This window comes from Phyllobates terribilis, unplaced genomic scaffold (assembly GCF_046119375.1).
Source record: "Phyllobates terribilis strain yellow unplaced genomic scaffold, ASM4611937v1 Scaffold_101__1_contigs__length_5897712, whole genome shotgun sequence".
Lineage (NCBI taxonomy): Eukaryota > Metazoa > Chordata > Amphibia > Anura > Dendrobatidae > Phyllobates > Phyllobates terribilis.
The window spans coordinates 1,378,006-1,399,687 of NW_027362861.1; positions in this window are offsets into that span (position 1 = coordinate 1,378,006).

The window sequence follows — 21,682 nt, forward strand, 5'->3', positions numbered from 1 at the left end:
GGGAAATTTGAAAAAAAGTTGAAAATTATTTTTTTTCTGGACTTAGAAAATTTTCACACATGTCTCAGACTTCCAGAGAGGGGAGCATGTCAGTGCGCGCATCCGATTTCAGTTCCAGAGCGATTCACCCGATGAGTCCTTCATACTTAATCCTTTTTTGTAAAATTTCTGACTTTTTGAAAATTTCACTTTTTTGTGAAAATCTCCGCTAAATGAGGTTATAGTATGTTAGAGGGCATCCCAGGAGGGCTCCAAATGTGTGGGTAAAATATATATCCCTTGGGGGGAAATTTGAAAAAAAGTTGAAAAATTTTTTTTTTCTGGACTTAGAAAATTTAAACACATGTTTCAGACTTCCAGAGAGGGGAGCATGTCAGTGCGCGCATCCGATTTCAGTTCCAGAGCGATTCACCCGATGAGTCCTTCATACTTAGTCATTTTTTGCAAAATTTCTGACTTTTTGAAAATTTCACTTTTTTGTGAAAATCTCCGCTAAATGAGGTTATAGTATGTTAGAGGGCAACCCAGGAGGGCTCCAAATGTGTGGGTAAAATATATATCCCTTTGGGGGAAATTTGAAAAAAAGTTGAATAATTTTTTTTTTCTGGACTTAGAAAATTTTCACACATGTCTCAGACTGCCAGAGAGGGGAGCATGTCAGTGCGCACATCCAATTTCAGTTCCAGAGCGATTCACCCGATGAGTCCTTCATACTTAGTCGTTTTTTGCAAAATTTCTGACTTTTTGAGAATTTCACTTTTTTGTGAAAATCTTTGCTAAATGAGGTTATAGTATGTTAGAGGGCATCCCAGGAGGGCTCCAAATGTGTGGGTAAAATATATATCCCTTGGGGGGAAATTTGAAAAAAGTTGAAAAATTTTTTTTTTCTGGACTTAGAAAATTTAAACACATGTCTCAGACTTCCAGAGAGGGGAGCATGTCAGTGCGTGCATCCGATTTCAGTTCCAGAGCGATTCACCCGAGGAGTCCTTCATACTTAGTCGTTTTTTGGAAAAATTTTCACTTTTTGAAAATTTCACTTTTTTGTGAAAATCTCTGCTAAATGAGGTTATAGTATGTTAGAGGGCATCGCAGGAGGGCTCCAAATGTGTGGGTAAAATATATGTCCCTTGGGGGGAAATTTTAAAAAAAGTTGAAAAAATTTTTTTTTCTGGACTTAGAAAATTTTCACACATGTCTCAGACTTCCAGAGAGGGGAGCATGTCAGTGCGTGCATCCGATTTCAGTTCCAGAGCGATTCACTCGATGAGTCCTTCATACTTAGTCGTTTTTTGGAAAAATTTTCACTTTTTCAAAATTTCACTTTTTTGTGAAAATCTCTGCTAAATGAGGTTATAGTATGTTAGAGGGCATCCCAGGAGTGCTCCAAATGTGTGGGTAAAATATATATCCCTTGGGGGGAAATTTGAAAAAAAGTTGAAATTTTTTTTTTTTCTGGACTTAGAAAATTTAAACACATGTCTCAGACTTCCAGAGAGGGGAGCATGTCAGTGCGCGCATCCGATTTCAGTTCCAGAGCGATTCACCCGATGAGTCCTTCATACTTAGTCGTTTTTTGCAAAATTTCTGACTTTTTGAAAATTTCACTTTTTTGTGAAAATCTCCGCTAAATGAGGTTATAGTATGTTAGAGGGCATCCCAGGAGGGCTCCAAATGTGTGGGTAAAATATATATCCCTTGGGGGGAAATTTGAAAAAAAGTTGAAAATTTTTTTTTTTCTGGACTTAGAAAATTTAAACACATGTTTCAGACTTCCAGAGAGGGGAGCATGTCAGTGCATGCATCCGATTTCAGTTCCAGAGCGATTCACCCGATGAGTCCTTCATACTTAGTCGTTTTTTGCAAAATTTCTGAATTTTTGAAAATTTCACTTTTTTGTGAAAATCTCCGCTAAATGAGGTTATAGTATGTTAGAGGACATCCCAGGAGGGCTCCAAATGTGTGGGTAAAATATATATCCCTTGGGGGAAATTTGAAAAAAAGTTGAATAATTTTTTTTTTCTGGACTTAGAAAATTTTCACACATGTCTCAGACTGCCAGAGAGGGGAGCATGTCAGTGCGCACATCCGATTTCAGTTCCAGAGCAATTCACCCGATGAGTCCTTCATACTTAGTCGTTTTTTGGAAAAATTTTCACTTTTTCAAAATTTCACTTTTTTGTGAAAATCTCTGCTAAATGAGGTTATAGTATGTTAGAGGGCATCCCAGGAGTGCTAAAAATGTGTGGGTAAAATATATATCCCTTGGGGGGAAATTTGAAAAAAAGTTGAAATTTTTTTTTCTGGACTTAGAAAATTTAAACACATGTCTCAGACTTCCAGAGAGGGGAGCATGTCAGTGCGCGCATCCGATTTCAGTTCCAGAGCGATTCACCCGATGAGTCCTTCATACTTAATCCTTTTTTGTAAAATTTCTGACTTTTTGAAAATTTCACTTTTTTGTGAAAATCTCCGCTAAATGAGGTTATAGTATGTTAGAGGGCATCCCAGGAGGGCTCCAAATGTGTGGGTAAAATATATATCCCTTGGGGGGAAATTTGAAAGAAAGTTGAAAAATTTTTTTTTTCTGGACTTAGAAAATTTAAACACATGTTTCAGACTTCCAGAGAGGGGAGCATGTCAGTGCGCGCATCCGATTTCAGTTCCAGAGCGATTCACCCGATGAGTCCTTCATACTTAGTCGTTTTTTGCAAAATTTCTGACTTTTTGAGAATTTCACTTTTTTGTGAAAATCTTTGCTAAATGAGGTTATAGTATGTTAGAGGGCATCCCAGGAGGGCTCCAAATGTGTGGGTAAAATATATATCGCTTGGGGGGAAATTTGAAAAAAGTTGAAAAATTTTTTTTTTCTGGACTTAGAAAATTTAAACACATGTCTCAGACTTCCAGAGAGGGGAGCATGTCAGTGCGTGCATCCGATTTCAGTTCCAGAGCGATTCACTCGATGAGTCCTTCATACTTAGTCGTTTTTTGGAAAAATTTTCACTTTTTCAAAATTTCACTTTTTTGTGAAAATCTCTGCTAAATGAGGTTATAGTATGTTAGAGGGCATCCCAGGAGTGCTCCAAATGTGTGGGTAAAATATATATCCCTTGGGGGGAAATTTGAAAAAAAGTTGAAATTTTTTTTTTTTCTGGACTTAGAAAATTTAAACACATGTCTCAGACTTCCAGAGAGGGGAGCATGTCAGTGCGCGCATCCGATTTCAGTTCCAGAGCGATTCACCCGATGAGTCCTTCATACTTAGTCGTTTTTTGCAAAATTTCTGACTTTTTGAAAATTTCACTTTTTTGTGAAAATCTCCGCTAAATGAGGTTATAGTATGTTAGAGGGCATCCCAGGAGGGCTCCAAATGTGTGGGTAAAATATATATCCCTTGGGGGGAAATTTGAAAAAAAGTTGAAAAATTTTTTTTTCTGGACTTAGAAAATTTAAACACATGTTTCAGACTTCCAGAGAGGGGAGCATGTCAGTGCATGCATCCGATTTCAGTTCCAGAGCGATTCACCCGATGAGTCCTTCATACTTAGTCGTTTTTTGCAAAATTTCTGACTTTTTGAAAATTTCACTTTTTTGTGAAAATCTCCGCTAAATGAGGTTATAGTATGTTAGAGGGCATCCCAGGAGGGCTCCAAATGTGTGGGTAAAATATATATCCCTTGGGGAGAAATTTGAAAAAAAGTTGAAAAAATTTTTTTTTCTGGACTTAGAAAATTTAAACACATGTTTCAGACTTCCAGAGAGGGGAGCATGTCAGTGCATGCATCCGATTTCAGTTCCAGAGCGATTCACCCGATGAGTCCTTCATACTTAGTCGTTTTTTGCAAAATTTCTGACTTTTTGAAAATTTCACTTTTTTGTGAAAATCTCCGCTAAATGAGGATATAGTATGTTAGAGGACATCCCAGGAGGGCTCCAAATGTGTGGGTAAAATATATATCCCTTGGGGGGAAATTTGAAAAAAAGTTGAATAATTTTTTTTTTCTGGACTTAGAAAATTTTCACACATGTCTCAGACTGCCAGAGAGGGGAGCATGTCAGTGCGCACATCCGATTTCAGTTCCAGAGCAATTCACCCGATGAGTCCTTCATACTTAGTCGTTTTTTGGAAAAATTTTCACTTTTTGAAAATTTCACTTTTTTGTGAAAATCTCTGCTAAATGACGTTATAGTATGTTAGAGGGCATCGCAGGAGGGCTCCAAATGTGTGGGTAAAATATATGTCCCTTGGGGGGAAATTTGAAAAAAAGTTGAAAATTATTTTTTTTCTGGACTTAGAAAATTTTCACACATGTCTCAGACTTCCAGAGAGGGGAGCATGTCAGTGCGTGCATCCGATTTCAGTTCCAGAGCGATTCACTCGATGAGTCCTTCATACTTAGTCGTTTTTTGCAAAATTTCTGACTTTTTGAAAATTTCACTTTTTTGTGAAAATCTCCGCTAAATGAGGTTATAGTATGTTAGAGGACATCCCAGGAGGGCTCCAAATGTGTGGGTAAAATATATATCCCTTGGGGGGAAATTTGAAAAAAAGTTGAATAATTTTTTTTTTCTGGACTTAGAAAATTTTCACACATGTCTCAGACTGCCAGAGAGGGGAGCATGTCAGTGCGCACATCCGATTTCAGTTCCAGAGCAATTCACCCGATGAGTCCTTCATACTTAGTCGTTTTTTGGAAAAATTTTCACTTTTTGAAAATTTCACTTTTTTGTGAAAATCTCTGCTAAATGACGTTATAGTATGTTAGAGGGCATCGCAGGAGGGCTCCAAATGTGTGGGTAAAATATATGTCCCTTGGGGGGAAATTTGAAAAAAAGTTGAAAATTATTTTTTTTCTGGACTTAGAAAATTTTCACACATGTCTCAGACTTCCAGAGAGGGGAGCATGTCAGTGCGTGCATCCGATTTCAGTTCCAGAGCGATTCACTCGATGAGTCCTTCATACTTAGTCGTTTTTTGGAAAAATTTTCACTTTTTCAAAATTTCACTTTTTTTGTGAAAATCTCTGCTAAATGAGGTTATAGTATGTTAGAGGGCATCCCAGGAGTGCTCCAAATGTGTGGGTAAAATATATATCCCTTGGGGGGAAATTTGAAAAAAAGTTGAAATTTTTTTTTTTCTGGACTTAGAAAATGTAAACACATGTCTCAGACTTCCAGAGAGGGGAGCATGTCAGTGCGCGCATCCGATTTCAGTTCCAGAGCGATTCACCCGATGAGTCCTTCATACTTAGTCGTTTTTTGCAAAATTTCTGACTTTTTGAAAATTTCACTTTTTTGTGAAAATCTCCGCTAAATGAGGTTATAGTATGTTAGAGGGCATCCCAGGAGGGCTCCAAATGTGTGGGTAAAATATATATCCCTTGGGGGGAAATTTGAAAAAAAGTTGAAAAATTTTTTTTTTCTGGACTTAGAAAATTTTCACACATGTCTCAGACTTCCAGAGAGGGGAGCATGTCAGTGCGCACATCCGATTTCAGTTCCAGAGCGATTCACCCGATGAGTCCTTCATACTTAGTCGTTTTTTGCAAAATTTCTGACTTTTTGAGAATTTCACTTTTTTGTGAAAATCTTTGCTAAATGAGGTTATAGTATGTTAGAGGGCATCCCAGGAGGGCTCCAAATGTGTGGGTAAAATATATATCCCTTGGGGGGAAATTTGAAAAAAGTTGAAAAAATTTTTTTTTCTGGACTTAGAAAATTTAAACACATGTCTCAGACTTCCAGAGAGGGGAGCATGTCAGTGCGTGCATCCGATTTCAGTTCCAGAGCGATTCACCCGAGGAGTCCTTCATACTTAGTCGTTTTTTGGAAAAATTTTCACTTTTTGAAAATTTCACTTTTTTGTGAAAATCTCCGCTAAATGAGGTTATAATATGTTAGAGGGCATCCCAGGAGGGCTCCAAATGTGTGGGTAAAATATATATCCCTTGGGGGGAAATTTGAAAAAAAGTTGAAAATTTTTTTTTTTCTGGACCTAGAAAATTTTCACACATGTCTTAGACTTCCAGAGAGGGGAGAATGTCTGTAAGTGCATCCGATTTCAGTTCCAGAGCGTTTCACCCGATGAGTCCTTCATACTTAGTCGTTTTTTGGAAAAATTTTCACTTTTTGAAAATTTCACTTTTTTGTGAAAATCTCTGCTAAATGAGGTTATAGTATGTTAGAGGGCATCGCAGGAGGGCTCCAAATGTGTGGGTAAAATATATGTCCCTTGGGGGGAAATTTGAAAAAAAGTTGAAAATTATTTTTTTTCTGGACTTAGAAAATTTTCACACATGTCTCAGACTTCCAGAGAGGGGAGCATGTCAGTGCGCACATCCGATTTCAGTTCCAGAGCGATTCACCCGATGAGTCCTTCATACTTAGTCGTTTTTTGCAAAATTTCTGACTTTTTGAGAATTTCACTTTTTTGTGAAAATCTCCGCTAAATGAGGTTATAATATGTTAGAGGGCATCCCAGGAGGGCTCCAAATGTGTGGGTAAAATATATATCCCTTGGGGGGAAATTTGAAAAAAAGTTGAAAAAATTTTTTTTTCTGGACTTAGAAAATTTTCACACATGTCTCAGACTTCCAGAGAGGGGAGCATGTCAGTGCGCGCATCCGATTTCAGTTCCAGAGCGATTCACCCGATGAGTCCTTCATACTTAGTCGTTTTTTGCAAAATTTCTGACTTTTTGAAAATTTCAGTTTTTTGTGAAAATCTCCGCTAAATGAGGTTATAGTATGTTAGAGGGCAACCCAGGAGGGCTCCAAATGTGTGGGTAAAATATATATCCCTTTGGGGGAAATTTGAAAAAAAGTTGAATAATTTTTTTTTTCTGGACTTAGAAAATTTTCACACATGTCTCAGACTTCCAGAGAGGGGAGCATGTCAGTGCGCGCATCCGATTTCAGTTCCAGAGCGATTCACCCGATGAGTCCTTCATACTTAGTCGTTTTTTGCAAAATTTCTGACTTTTTGAAAATTTTACTTTTATGTGAAAATCTCCGCTAAATGAGGTTATAGTATGTTAGAGGGCAACCCAGGAGGGCTCCAAATGTGTGGGTAAAATATATATCCCTTTGGGGGAAATTTGAAAAAAAGTTGAATAATTTTTTTTTTCTGGACTTAGAAAATTTTCACACATGTCTCAGACTGAAAGAGAGGGGAGCATGTCAGTGCGCACATCCGATTTCAGTTCCAGAGCGATTCACCCGATGAGTCCTTCATACTTAGTCGTTTTTTGCAAAATTTCTGACTTTTTGATAATTTCACTTTTTGTGAAAATCTTTGCTAAATGAGGTTATAGTATGTTAGAGGGCATCCCAGGAGGGCTCCAAATGTGTGGGTAAAATATATATCCCTTGGGGGGAAATTTGAAAAAAAGTTGAATAATTTTTTTTTCTGGACTTAGAAAATTTTCACACATGTCTCAGACTTCCAGAGAGGGGAGCATGTCAGTGCGCGCATCCGATTTCAGTTCCAGAGCGATTCACCCGATGAGTCCTTCATACTTAGTCGTTTTTTGCAAAATTTCTGACTTTTTGAGAATTTCTCTTTTTTGTGAAAATCTTTGCTAAATGAGGTTATAGTATGTTAGAGGGCATCCCAGGAGGGCTCCAAATGTGTGGGTAAAATATATATCCCTTGGGGGGAAATTTGAAAAAAGTTGAAAAAAATTTTTTTTCTGGACTTAGAAAATTTAAACACATGTCTCAGACTTCCAGAGAGGGGAGCATGTCAGTGCGTGCATCCGATTTCAGTTCCAGAGCGATTCACCCGAGGAGTCCTTCATACTTAGTCGTTTTTTGGAAAAATTTTCACTTTTTGAAAATTTCACTTTTTTGTGAAAATCTCCGCTAAATGAGGTTATAATATATTAGAGGGCATCCCAGGAGGGCTCCAAATGTGTGGGTAAAATATATATCCCTTGGGGGGAAATTTGAAAAAAAGTTGAAAAAATTATTTTTTCTGGACTTAGAAAATTTTCACACATGTCTCAGACTTCCAGAGAGGGGAGCATGTCAGTGCGCGCATCCAATTTCAGTTCCAGAGCGATTCACCCGATGAGTCCTTCATACTTAGTCGTTTTTTGCAAAATTTCTGACTTTTTGAAAATTTCACTTTTTTGTGAAAATCTCCGCTAAATGAGGTTACAGTATGTTAGAGGGCAACCCAGGAGGGCTCCAAATGTGTGGGTAAAATATATATCCCTTTGGGGGAAATTTGAAAAAAAGTTGAATAATTTTTTTTTTCTGGACTTAGAAAATTTTCACACATGTCTCAGACTGCCAGAGAGGGGAGCATGTCAGTGCGCACATCCGATTTCAGTTCCAGAGCGATGCACCCGATGAGTCCTTCATACTTAGTCGTTTTTTGCAAAATTTCTGACTTTTTGAGAATTTCACTTTTTTGTGAAAATCTTTGCTAAATGAGGTTATAGTATGTTAGAGGGCATCCCAGGAGGGCTCCAAATGTGTGGGTAAAATATATGTCCCTTGGGGGGAAATTTGAAAAAAGTTGAAAAAATTTTTTTTTCTGGACTTAGAAAATTTAAACACATGTCTCAGACTTCCAGAGAGGGGAGCATGTCAGTGCGTGCATCCGATTTCAGTTCCAGAGCGATACACCCGATGAGTCCTTCATACTTAGTCGTTTTTTGCAAAATTTCTGACATTTTGAAAATTTCACTTTTTTGTGAAAATCTCCGCTAAATGAGGTTATAGTATGTTAGAGGGCATCCCAGGAGGGCTCCAAATGTGTGGGTAAAATATATATCCCTTGGGGGGAAATTTGAAAAAAAGTTGAAAAAAAATTTTTTTTCTGGACTTAGAAAATTTTCTCACATGTCTCAGACTTCCAGAGAGGGGAGCATGTCAGTGCGCGCATCCGATTTCAGTTCCAGAGCGATTCACCCGATGAGTCCTTCATACTTAGTCGTTTTTTGCAAAATTTCTGACTTTTTGAAAATTTCACTTTTTTGTGAAAATCTCCGCTAAATGAGGTTATAGTATGTTAGAGGGCATCCCAGGAGGGCTCCAAATGTGTGGGTAAAGTATATATCCCTTGGGGGGAAATTTGAAAAAAAGTTGAATAATTTTTTTTTCTGGACTTAGAAAATTTTCACACATGTCTCAGACTTCCAGAGAGGGGAGCATGTCAGTGCGCGCATCCGATTTCAGTTCCAGAGCGATTCACCCGATGAGTCCTTCATACTTAGTCGTTTTTTGCAAAATTTCTGACTTTTTGAGAATTTCACTTTTTTGTGAAAATCTTTGCTAAATGAGGTTATAGTATGTTAGAGGGCATCCCAGGAGGGCTCCAAATATGTGGGTAAAATATATATCCCTTGGGGGGAAATTTGAAAAAAGTTGAAAAAATTTTTTTTTCTGGACTTAGAAAATTTAAACACATGTTTCAGACTTCCAGAGAGGGGAGCATGTCAGTGCGTGCATCCGATTTCAGTTCCAGAGCGATTCACCCGAGGAGTCCTTCATACTTAGTCGTTTTTTGGAAAAATTTTCACTTTTTGAAAATTTCACTTTTTTGTGAAAATCTCCGCTAAATGAGGTTATAATATATTAGAGGGCATCCCAGGAGGGCTCCAAATGTGTGGGTAAAATATATATCCCTTGGGGGGAAATTTGAAAAAAAGTTGAAAAAATTATTTTTTCTGGACTTAGAAAATTTTCACACATGTCTCAGACTTCCAGAGAGGGGAGCATGTCAGTGCGCGCATCCAATTTCAGTTCCAGAGCGATTCACCCGATGAGTCCTTCATACTTAGTCGTTTTTTGCAAAATTTCTGACTTTTTGAAAATTTCAGTTTTTTGTGAAAATCTCCGCTAAATGAGGTTATAGTATGTTAGAGGGCAACCCAGGAGGGCTCCAAATGTGTGGGTAAAATATATATCCCTTTGGGGGAAATTTGAAAAAAAGTTGAATAATTTTTTTTTTCTGGACTTAGAAAATTTTCACACATGTCTCAGACTGCCAGAGAGGGGAGCATGTCAGTGCGCACATCCGATTTCAGTTCCAGAGCGATGCACCCGATGAGTCCTTCATACTTAGTCGTTTTTTGCAAAATTTCTGACTTTTTGAGAATTTCACTTTTTTGTGAAAATCTTTGCTAAATGAGGTTATAGTATGTTAGAGGGCATCCCAGGAGGGCTCCAAATGTGTGGGTAAAATATATGTCCCTTGGGGGGAAATTTGAAAAAAGTTGAAAAAATTTTTTTTTCTGGACTTAGAAAATTTAAACACATGTCTCAGACTTCCAGAGAGGGGAGCATGTCAGTGCGTGCATCCGATTTCAGTTCCAGAGCGATACACCCGATGAGTCCTTCATACTTAGTCGTTTTTTGCAAAATTTCTGACATTTTGAAAATTTCACTTTTTTGTGAAAATCTCCGCTAAATGAGGTTATAGTATGTTAGAGGGCATCCCAGGAGGGCTCCAAATGTGTGGGTAAAATATATATCCCTTGGGGGGAAATTTGAAAAAAAGTTGAAAAAAATTTTTTTTCTGGACTTAGAAAATTTTCTCACATGTCTCAGACTTCCAGAGAGGGGAGCATGTCAGTGCGCGCATCCGATTTCAGTTCCAGAGCGATTCACCCGATGAGTCCTTCATACTTAGTCGTTTTTTGCAAAATTTCTGACTTTTTGAAAATTTCACTTTTTTGTGAAAATCTCCGCTAAATGAGGTTATAGTATGTTAGAGGGCATCCCAGGAGGGCTCCAAATGTGTGGGTAAAGTATATATCCCTTGGGGGGAAATTTGAAAAAAAGTTGAAAATTATTTTTTTTCTGGACTTAGAAAATTTTCACACATGTCTCAGACTTCCAGAGAGGGGAGCATGTCAGTGCGTGCATCCGATTTCAGTTCCAGAGCGATTCACTCGATGAGTCCTTCATACTTAGTCGTTTTTTGGAAAAATTTTCACTTTTTCAAAATTTCACTTTTTTGTGAAAATCTCCGCTAAATGAGGTTATAATATGTTAGAGGGCATCCCAGGAGGGCTCCAAATGTGTGGGTAAAATATATATCCCTTGGGGGGAAATTTGAAAAAAAGTTGAAAAATTTTTTTTTTCTGGACTTAGAAAATTTTCACACATGTCTTAGACTTCCAGAGAGGGGAGAATGTCTGTAAGTGCATCCGATCTCAGTTCCAGAGCATTTCACCCGATGAGTCCTTCATACTTAGTCGTTTTTTGGAAAAATTTTCACTTTTTGAAAATTTCACTTTTTTGTGAAAATCTCTGCTAAATGAGGTTATAGTATGTTAGAGGGCATCGCAGGAGGGCTCCAAATGTGTGGGTAAATAATATGTCCCTTGGGGGGAAATTTGAAAAAAAGTTGAAAATTATTTTTTTTCTGGACTTAGAAAATTTAAACACATGTTTCAGACTTCCAGAGAGGGGAGCATGTCAGTGCGCGCATCCGATTTCAGTTCCAGAGCGATTCACCCGATGAGTCCTTCATACTTAGTCATTTTTTGCAAAATTTCTGACTTTTTGAAAATTTCACTTTTTTGTGAAAATCTCCGCTAAATGAGGTTATAGTATGTTAGAGGGCAACCCAGGAGGGCTCCAAATGCGTGGGTAAAATATATATCCCTTTGGGGGAAATTTGAAAAAAAAGTTGAATAATTTTTTTTTTCTGGACTTAGAAAATTTTCACACATGTCTCAGACTGCCAGAGAGGGGAGCATGTCAGTGCGCACATCCAATTTCAGTTCCAGAGCGATTCACCCGATGAGTCCTTCATACTTAGTCGTTTTTTGCAAAATTTCTGACTTTTTGAGAATTTCACTTTTTTGTGAAAATCTTTGCTAAATGAGGTTATAGTATGTTAGAGGTCATCCCAGGAGGGCTCCAAATGTGTGGGTAAAATATATATCCCTTGGGGGGAAATTTGAAAAAAGTTGAAAAAATTTTTTTTTCTGGACTTAGAAAATTTAAACACATGTCTCAGACTTCCAGAGAGGGGAGCATGTCAGTGCGTGCATCCGATTTCAGTTCCAGAGCGATTCACCCGAGGAGTCCTTCATACTTAGTCGTTTTTTGGAAAAATTTTCACTTTTTGAAAATTTCACTTTTTTGTGAAAATCTCCGCTAAATGAGGTTATAATATGTTAGAGGGCATCCCAGGAGGGCTCCAAATGTGTGGGTAAAATATATATCCCTTGGGGGGAAATTTGAAAAAAAGTTGAAAAAAATTTTTTTTCTGGACTTAGAAAATTTTCACACATGTCTTAGACTTCCAGAGAGGGGAGAATGTCTGTAAGTGCATCCGATTTCAGTTCCAGAGCGTTTCACCCGATGAGTCCTTCATACTTAGTCGTTTTTTGGAAAAATTTTCACTTTTTGAAAATTTCACTTTTTTGTGAAAATCTCCGCTAAATGAGGTTATAGTATGTTAGAGGACATCCCAGGAGGGCTCCAAATGTGTGGGTAAAATATATATCCCTTGGGGGGAAATTTGAAAAAAAGTTGAATAATTTTTTTTTTCTGGACTTAGAAAATTTTCACACATGTCTCAGACTGCCAGAGAGGGGAGCATGTCAGTGCGCACATCCGATTTCAGTTCCAGAGCAATTCACCCGATGAGTCCTTCATACTTAGTCGTTTTTTGGAAAAATTTTCACTTTTTGAAAATTTCACTTTTTTGTGAAAATCTCTGCTAAGTGAGGTTATAGTATGTTAGAGGGCATCGCAGGAGGGCTCCAAATGTGTGGGTAAAATATATGTCCCTTGGGGGGAAATTTGAAAAAAAGTTGAAAATTATTTTTTTTCTGGACTTAGAAAATTTTCACACATGTCTCAGACTTCCAGAGAGGGGAGCATGTCAGTGCGCGCATCCGATTTCAGTTCCAGAGCGATTCACCCGATGAGTCCTTCATACTTAATCCTTTTTTGTAAAATTTCTGACTTTTTGAAAATTTCACTTTTTTGTGAAAATCTCCGCTAAATGAGGTTATAGTATGTTAGAGGGCATCCCAGGAGGGCTCCAAATGTGTGGGTAAAATATATATCCCTTGGGGGGAAATTTGAAAAAAAGTTGAAAAATTTTTTTTTTCTGGACTTAGAAAATTTAAACACATGTTTCAGACTTCCAGAGAGGGGAGCATGTCAGTGCGCGCATCCGATTTCAGTTCCAGAGCGATTCACCCGATGAGTCCTTCATACTTAGTCATTTTTTGCAAAATTTCTGACTTTTTGAAAATTTCACTTTTTTGTGAAAATCTCCGCTAAATGAGGTTATAGTATGTTAGAGGGCAACCCAGGAGGGCTCCAAATGTGTGGGTAAAATATATATCCCTTTGGGGGAAATTTGAAAAAAAGTTGAATAATTTTTTTTTTCTGGACTTAGAAAATTTTCACACATGTCTCAGACTGCCAGAGAGGGGAGCATGTCAGTGCGCACATCCAATTTCAGTTCCAGAGCGATTCACCCGATGAGTCCTTCATACTTAGTCGTTTTTTGCAAAATTTCTGACTTTTTGAGAATTTCACTTTTTTGTGAAAATCTTTGCTAAATGAGGTTATAGTATGTTAGAGGGCATCCCAGGAGGGCTCCAAATGTGTGGGTAAAATATATATCCCTTGGGGGGAAATTTGAAAAAAGTTGAAAAAATTTTTTTTTCTGGACTTAGAAAATTTAAACACATGTCTCAGACTTCCAGAGAGGGGAGCATGTCAGTGCGTGCATCCGATTTCAGTTCCAGAGCGATTCACCCGAGGAGTCCTTCATACTTAGTCGTTTTTTGGAAAAATTTTCACTTTTTGAAAATTTCACTTTTTTGTGAAAATCTCTGCTAAATGAGGTTATAGTATGTTAGAGGGCATCGCAGGAGGGCTCCAAATGTGTGGGTAAAATATATGTCCCTTGGGGGGAAATTTTAAAAAAAGTTGAAAAAATTTTTTTTTCTGGACTTAGAAAATTTTCACACATGTCTCAGACTTCCAGAGAGGGGAGCATGTCAGTGCGTGCATCCGATTTCAGTTCCAGAGCGATTCACTCGATGAGTCCTTCATACTTAGTCGTTTTTTGGAAAAATTTTCACTTTTTCAAAATTTCACTTTTTTGTGAAAATCTCTGCTAAATGAGGTTATAGTATGTTAGAGGGCATCCCAGGAGTGCTCCAAATGTGTGGGTAAAATATATATCCCTTGGGGGGAAATTTGAAAAAAAGTTGAAATTTTTTTTTTTTCTGGACTTAGAAAATTTAAACACATGTCTCAGACTTCCAGAGAGGGGAGCATGTCAGTGCGCGCATCCGATTTCAGTTCCAGAGCGATTCACCCGATGAGTCCTTCATACTTAGTCGTTTTTTGCAAAATTTCTGACTTTTTGAAAATTTCACTTTTTTGTGAAAATCTCCGCTAAATGAGGTTATAGTATGTTAGAGGGCATCCCAGGAGGGCTCCAAATGTGTGGGTAAAATATATATCCCTTGGGGGGAAATTTGAAAAAAAGTAGAAAAATTTTTTTTTTCTGGACTTAGAAAATTTAAACACATGTTTCAGACTTCCAGAGAGGGGAGCATGTCAGTGCATGCATCCGATTTCAGTTCCAGAGCGATTCACCCGATGAGTCCTTCATACTTAGTCGTTTTTTGCAAAATTTCTGAATTTTTGAAAATTTCACTTTTTTGTGAAAATCTCCGCTAAATGAGGTTATAGTATGTTAGAGGACATCCCAGGAGGGCTCCAAATGTGTGGGTAAAATATATATCCCTTGGGGGAAATTTGAAAAAAAGTTGAATAATTTTTTTTTTCTGGACTTAGAAAATTTTCACACATGTCTCAGACTGCCAGAGAGGGGAGCATGTCAGTGCGCACATCCGATTTCAGTTCCAGAGCAATTCACCCGATGAGTCCTTCATACTTAGTCGTTTTTTGGAAAAATTTTCACTTTTTCAAAATTTCACTTTTTTGTGAAAATCTCTGCTAAATGAGGTTATAGTATGTTAGAGGGCATCCCAGGAGTGCTAAAAATGTGTGGGTAAAATATATATCCCTTGGGGGGAAATTTGAAAAAAAGTTGAATTTTTTTTTTCTGGACTTAGAAAATTTAAACACATGTCTCAGACTTCCAGAGAGGGGAGCATGTCAGTGCGCGCATCCGATTTCAGTTCCAGAGCGATTCACCCGATGAGTCCTTCATACTTAATCCTTTTTTGTAAAATTTCTGACTTTTTGAAAATTTCACTTTTTTGTGAAAATCTCCGCTAAATGAGGTTATAGTATGTTAGAGGGCATCCCAGGAGGGCTCCAAATGTGTGGGTAAAATATATATCCCTTGGGGGGAAATTTGAAAGAAAGTTGAAAATTTTTTTTTTTCTGGACTTAGAAAATTTAAACACATGTTTCAGACTTCCAGAGAGGGGAGCATGTCAGTGCGCGCATCCGATTTCAGTTCCAGAGCGATTCACCCGATGAGTCCTTCATACTTAGTCGTTTTTTGCAAAATTTCTGACTTTTTGAGAATTTCACTTTTTTGTGAAAATCTTTGCTAAATGAGGTTATAGTATGTTAGAGGGCATCCCAGGAGGGCTCCAAATGTGTGGGTAAAATATATATCCCTTGGGGGGAAATTTGAAAAAAGTTGAAAAAATTTTTTTTTCTGGACTTAGAAAATTTAAACACATGTCTCAGACTTCCAGAGAGGGGAGCATGTCAGTGCGTGCATCCGATTTCAGTTCCAGAGCGATTCACTGGATGAGTCCTTCATACTTAGTCGTTTTTTGGAAAAATTTTCACTTTTTTAAAATTTCACTTTTTTGTGAAAATCTCTGCTAAATGAGGTTATAGTATGTTAGAGGGCATCCCAGGAGTGCTCCAAATGTGTGGGTAAAATATATATCCCTTGGGGGGAAATTTGAAAAAAAGTTGAAATTTTTTTTTTTTCTGGACTTAGAAAATTTAAACACATGTCTCAGACTTCCAGAGAGGGGAGCATGTCAGTGCGCGCATCCGATTTCAGTTCCAGAGCGATTCACCCGATGAGTCCTTCATACTTAGTCGTTTTTTGCAAAATTTCTGACTTTTTGAAAATTTCACTTTTTTGTGAAAATCTCCGCTAAATGAGGTTATAGTATGTTAGAGGGCATCCCAGGAGGGCTCCAAATGTGTGGGTAAAATATATATCCCTTGGAGGGAAATTTGAAAAAAAGTTGAAAAATTTTTTTTTTCTGGACTTAGAAAATTTAAACACATGTTTCAGACTTCCAGAGAGGGGAGCATGTCAGTGCATGCATCCGATTTCAGTTCCAGAGCGATTCACCCGATGAGTCCTTCATACTTAGTCGTTTTTTGCAAAATTTCTGACTTTTTGAAAATTTCACTTTTTTGTGAAAATCTCCGCTAAATGAGGTTATAGTATGTTAGAGGGCATCCCAGGAGGGCTCCAAATGTGTGGGTAAAATATATATCCCTTGGGGAGAAATTTGAAAAAAAGTTGAAAAAATTTTTTTTTCTGGACTTAGAAAATTTAAACACATGTTTCAGACTTCCAGAGAGGGGAGCATGTCAGTGCATGCATCCGATTTCAGTTCCAGAGCGATTCACCCGATGAGTCCTTCATACTTAGTCGTTTTTTGCAAAATTTCTGACTTTTTGAAAATTTCACTTTTTTGTGAAAATCTCCGCTAAATGAGGTTATAGTATGTTAGAGGACATCCCAGGAGGGCTCCAAATGTGTGGGTAAAATATATATCCCTTGGGGGGAAATTTGAAAAAAAGTTGAATAATTTTTTTTTTCTGGACTTAGAAAATTTTCACACATGTCTCAGACTGCCAGAGAGGGGAGCATGTCAGTGCGCACATCCGATTTCAGTTCCAGAGCAATTCACCCGATGAGTCCTTCATACTTAGTCGTTTTTTGGAAAAATTTTCACTTTTTGAAAATTTCACTTTTTTGTGAAAATCTCCGCTAAATGAGGTTATAGTATGTTAGAGGACATCCCAGGAGGGCTCCAAATGTGTGGGTAAAATATATATCCCTTGGGGGGAAATTTGAAAAAAAGTTGAATAATTTTTTTTTTCTGGACTTAGAAAATTTTCACACATGTCTCAGACTGCCAGAGAGGGGAGCATGTCAGTGCGCACATCCGATTTCAGTTCCAGAGCAATTCACCCGATGAGTCCTTCATACTTAGTCGTTTTTTGGAAAAATTTTCACTTTTTGAAAATTTCACTTTTTTGTGAAAATCTCTGCTAAATGACGTTATAGTATGTTAGAGGGCATCGCAGGAGGGCTCCAAATGTGTGGGTAAAATATATGTCCCTTGGGGGGAAATTTGAAAAAAAGTTGAAAATTATTTTTTTTCTGGACTTAGAAAATTTTCACACATGTCTCAGACTTCCAGAGAGGGGAGCATGTCAGTGCGTGCATCCGATTTCAGTTCCAGAGCGATTCACTCGATGAGTCCTTCATACTTAGTCGTTTTTTGGAAAAATTTTCACTTTTTCAAAATTTCACTTTTTTTGTGAAAATCTCTGCTAAATGAGGTTATAGTATGTTAGAGGGCATCCCAGGAGTGCTCCAAATGTGTGGGTAAAATATATATCCCTTGGGGGGAAATTTGAAAAAAAGTTGAAATTTTTTTTTTCTGGACTTAGAAAATGTAAACACATGTCTCAGACTTCCAGAGAGGGGAGCATGTCAGTGCGCGCATCCGATTTCAGTTCCAGAGCGATTCACCCGATGAGTCCTTCATACTTAGTCGTTTTTTGCAAAATTTCTGACTTTTTGAAAATTTCACTTTTTTGTGAAAATCTCCGCTAAATGAGGTTATAGTATGTTAGAGGACATCCCAGGAGGGCTCCAAATGTGTGGGTAAAATATATATCCCTTGGGGGGAAATTTGAAAAAAAGTTGAATAATTTTTTTTTTCTGGACTTAGAAAATTTTCACACATGTCTCAGACTGCCAGAGAGGGGAGCATGTCAGTGCGCACATCCGATTTCAGTTCCAGAGCAATTCACCCGATGAGTCCTTCATACTTAGTCGTTTTTTGGAAAAATTTTCACTTTTTGAAAATTTCACTTTTTTGTGAAAATCTCTGCTAAATGACGTTATAGTATGTTAGAGGGCATCGCAGGAGGGCTCCAAATGTGTGGGTAAAATATATGTCCCTTGGGGGGAAATTTGAAAAAAAGTTGAAAATTATTTTTTTTCTGGACTTAGAAAATTTTCACACATGTCTCAGACTTCCAGAGAGGGGAGCATGTCAGTGCGTGCATCCGATTTCAGTTCCAGAGCGATTCACTCGATGAGTCCTTCATACTTAGTCGTTTTTTGCAAAATTTCTGACTTTTTGAAAATTTCACTTTTTTGTGAAAATCTCCGCTAAATGAGGTTATAGTATGTTAGAGGACATCCCAGGAGGGCTCCAAATGTGTGGGTAAAATATATATCCCTTGGGGGGAAATTTGAAAAAAAGTTGAATAATTTTTTTTTTCTGGACTTAGAAAATTTTCACACATGTCTCAGACTGCCAGAGAGGGGAGCATGTCAGTGCGCACATCCGATTTCAGTTCCAGAGCAATTCACCCGATGAGTCCTTCATACTTAGTCGTTTTTTGGAAAAATTTTCACTTTTTGAAAATTTCACTTTTTTGTGAAAATCTCCGCTAAATGAGGTTATAGTATGTTAGAGGACATCCCAGGAGGGCTCCAAATGTGTGGGTAAAATATATATCCCTTGGGGGGAAATTTGAAAAAAAGTTGAATAATTTTTTTTTTCTGGACTTAGAAAATTTTCACACATGTCTCAGACTGCCAGAGAGGGGAGCATGTCAGTGCGCACATCCGATTTCAGTTCCAGAGCAATTCACCCGATGAGTCCTTCATACTTAGTCGTTTTTTGGAAAAATTTTCACTTTTTGAAAATTTCACTTTTTTGTGAAAATCTCTGCTAAATGACGTTATAGTATGTTAGAGGGCATCGCAGGAGGGCTCCAAATGTGTGGGTAAAATATATGTCCCTTGGGGGGAAATTTGAAAAAAAGTTGAAAATTATTTTTTTTCTGGACTTAGAAAATTTTCACACATGTCTCAGACTTCCAGAGAGGGGAGCATGTCAGTGCGTGCATCCGATTTCAGTTCCAGAGCGATTCACTCGATGAGTCCTTCATACTTAGTCGTTTTTTGGAAAAATTTTCACTTTTTCAAAATTTCACTTTTTTTGTGAAAATCTCTGCTAAATGAGGTTATAGTATGTTAGAGGGCATCCCAGGAGTGCTCCAAATGTGTGGGTAAAATATATATCCCTTGGGGGGAAATTTGAAAAAAAGTTGAAATTTTTTTTTTTCTGGACTTAGAAAATGTAAACACATGTCTCAGACTTCCAGAGAGGGGAGCATGTCAGTGCGCGCATCCGATTTCAGTTCCAGAGCGATTCACCCGATGAGTCCTTCATACTTAGTCGTTTTTTGCAAAATTTCTGACTTTTTGAAAATTTCACTTTTTTGTGAAAATCTCCGCTAAATGAGGTTATAGTATGTTAGAGGGCATCCCAGGAGGGCTCCAAATGTGTGGGTAAAATATATATCCCTTGGGGGGAAATTTGAAAAAAAGTTGAAAAATTTTTTTTTTCTGGACTTAGAAAATTTAAACACATGTTTCAGACTTCCAGAGAGGGGAGCATGTCAGTGCATGCATCCGATTTCAGTTCCAGAGCGATTCACCCGATGAGTCCTTCATACTTAGTCGTTTTTTGCAAAATTTCTGACTTTTTGAGAATTTCACTTTTTTGTGAAAATCTTTGCTAAATGAGGTTATAGTATGTTAGAGGGCATCCCAGGAGGGCTCCAAATGTGTGGGTAAAATATATATCCCTTGGGGGGAAATTTGAAAAAAGTTGAAAAAATTTTTTTTTCTGGACTTAGAAAATTTAAACACATGTCTCAGACTTCCAGAGAGGGGAGCATGTCAGTGCGTGCATCCGATTTCAGTTCCAGAGCGATTCACCCGAGGAGTCCTTCATACTTAGTCGTTTTTTGGAAAAATTTTCACTTTTTGAAAATTTCACTTTTTTGTGAAAATCTCCGCTAAATGAGGTTATAATATGTTAGAGGGCATCCCAGGAGGGCTCCAAATGTGTGGGTAAAATATATATCCCTTGGGGGGAAATTTGAAAAAAAGTTGAAAATTTTTTTTTTTCTGGACCTAGAAAATTTTCACACATGTCTTAGACTTCCAGAGAGGGGAGAATGTCTGTAAGTGCATCCGATTTCAGTTCCAGAGCGTTTCACCCGATGAGTCCTTCATACTTAGTCGTTTTTTGGAAAAATTTTCACTTTTTGAAAATTTCACTTTTTTGTGAAAATCTCTGCTAAATGAGGTTATAGTATGTTAGAGGGCATCGCAGGAGGGCTCCAAATGTGTGGGTAAAATATATGTCCCTTGGGGGGAAATTTGAAAAAAAGTTGAAAATTATTTTTTTTCTGGACTTAGAAAATTTTCACACATGTCTCAGACTTCCAGAGAGGGGAGCATGTCAGTGCGTGCATCCGATTTCAGTTCCAGAGCGATTCACTCGATGAGTCCTTCATACTTAGTCGTTTTTTGCAAAATTTCTGACTTTTTGAAAATTTCACTTTTTTGTGAAAATCTCCGCTAAATGAGGTTATAGTATGTTAGAGGACATCCCAGGAGGGCTCCAAATGTGTGGGTAAAATATATATCCCTTGGTGGGAAATTTGAAAAAAAGTTGAATAATTTTTTTTTTCTGGACTTAGAAAATTTTCACACATGTCTCAGACTGCCAGAGAGGGGAGCATGTCAGTGCGCACATCCGATTTCAGTTCCAGAGCAATTCACCCGATGAGTCCTTCATACTTAGTCGTTTTTTGGAAAAATTTTCACTTTTTGAAAATTTCACTTTTTTGTGAAAATCTCCGCTAAATGAGGTTATAGTATGTTAGAGGACATCCCAGGAGGGCTCCAAATGTGTGGGTAAAATATATATCCCTTGGGGGGAAATTTGAAAAAAAGTTGAATAATTTTTTTTTTCTGGACTTAGAAAATTTTCACACATGTCTCAGACTGCCAGAGAGGGGAGCATGTCAGTGCGCACATCCGATTTCAGTTCCAGAGCAATTCACCCGATGAGTCCTTCATACTTAGTCGTTTTTTGGAAAAATTTTCACTTTTTGAAAATTTCACTTTTTTGTGAAAATCTCTGCTAAATGACGTTATAGTATGTTAGAGGGCATCGCAGGAGGGCTCCAAATGTGTGGGTAAAATCTATGTCCCTTGGGGGGAAATTTGAAAAAAAGTTGAAAATTATTTTTTTTCTGGACTTAGAAAATTTTCACACATGTCTCAGACTTCCAGAGAGGGGAGCATGTCAGTGCGTGCATCCGATTTCAGTTCCAGAGCGATTCACTCGATGAGTCCTTCATACTTAGTCGTTTTTTGGAAAAATTTTCACTTTTTCAAAATTTCACTTTTTTTGTGAAAATCTCTGCTAAATGAGGTTATAGTATGTTAGAGGGCATCCCAGGAGTGCTCCAAATGTGTGGGTAAAATATATATCCCTTGGGGGGAAATTTGAAAAAAAGTTGAAATTTTTTTTTTTCTGGACTTAGAAAATGTAAACACATGTCTCAGACTTCCAGAGAGGGGAGCATGTCAGTGCGCGCATCCGATTTCAGTTCCAGAG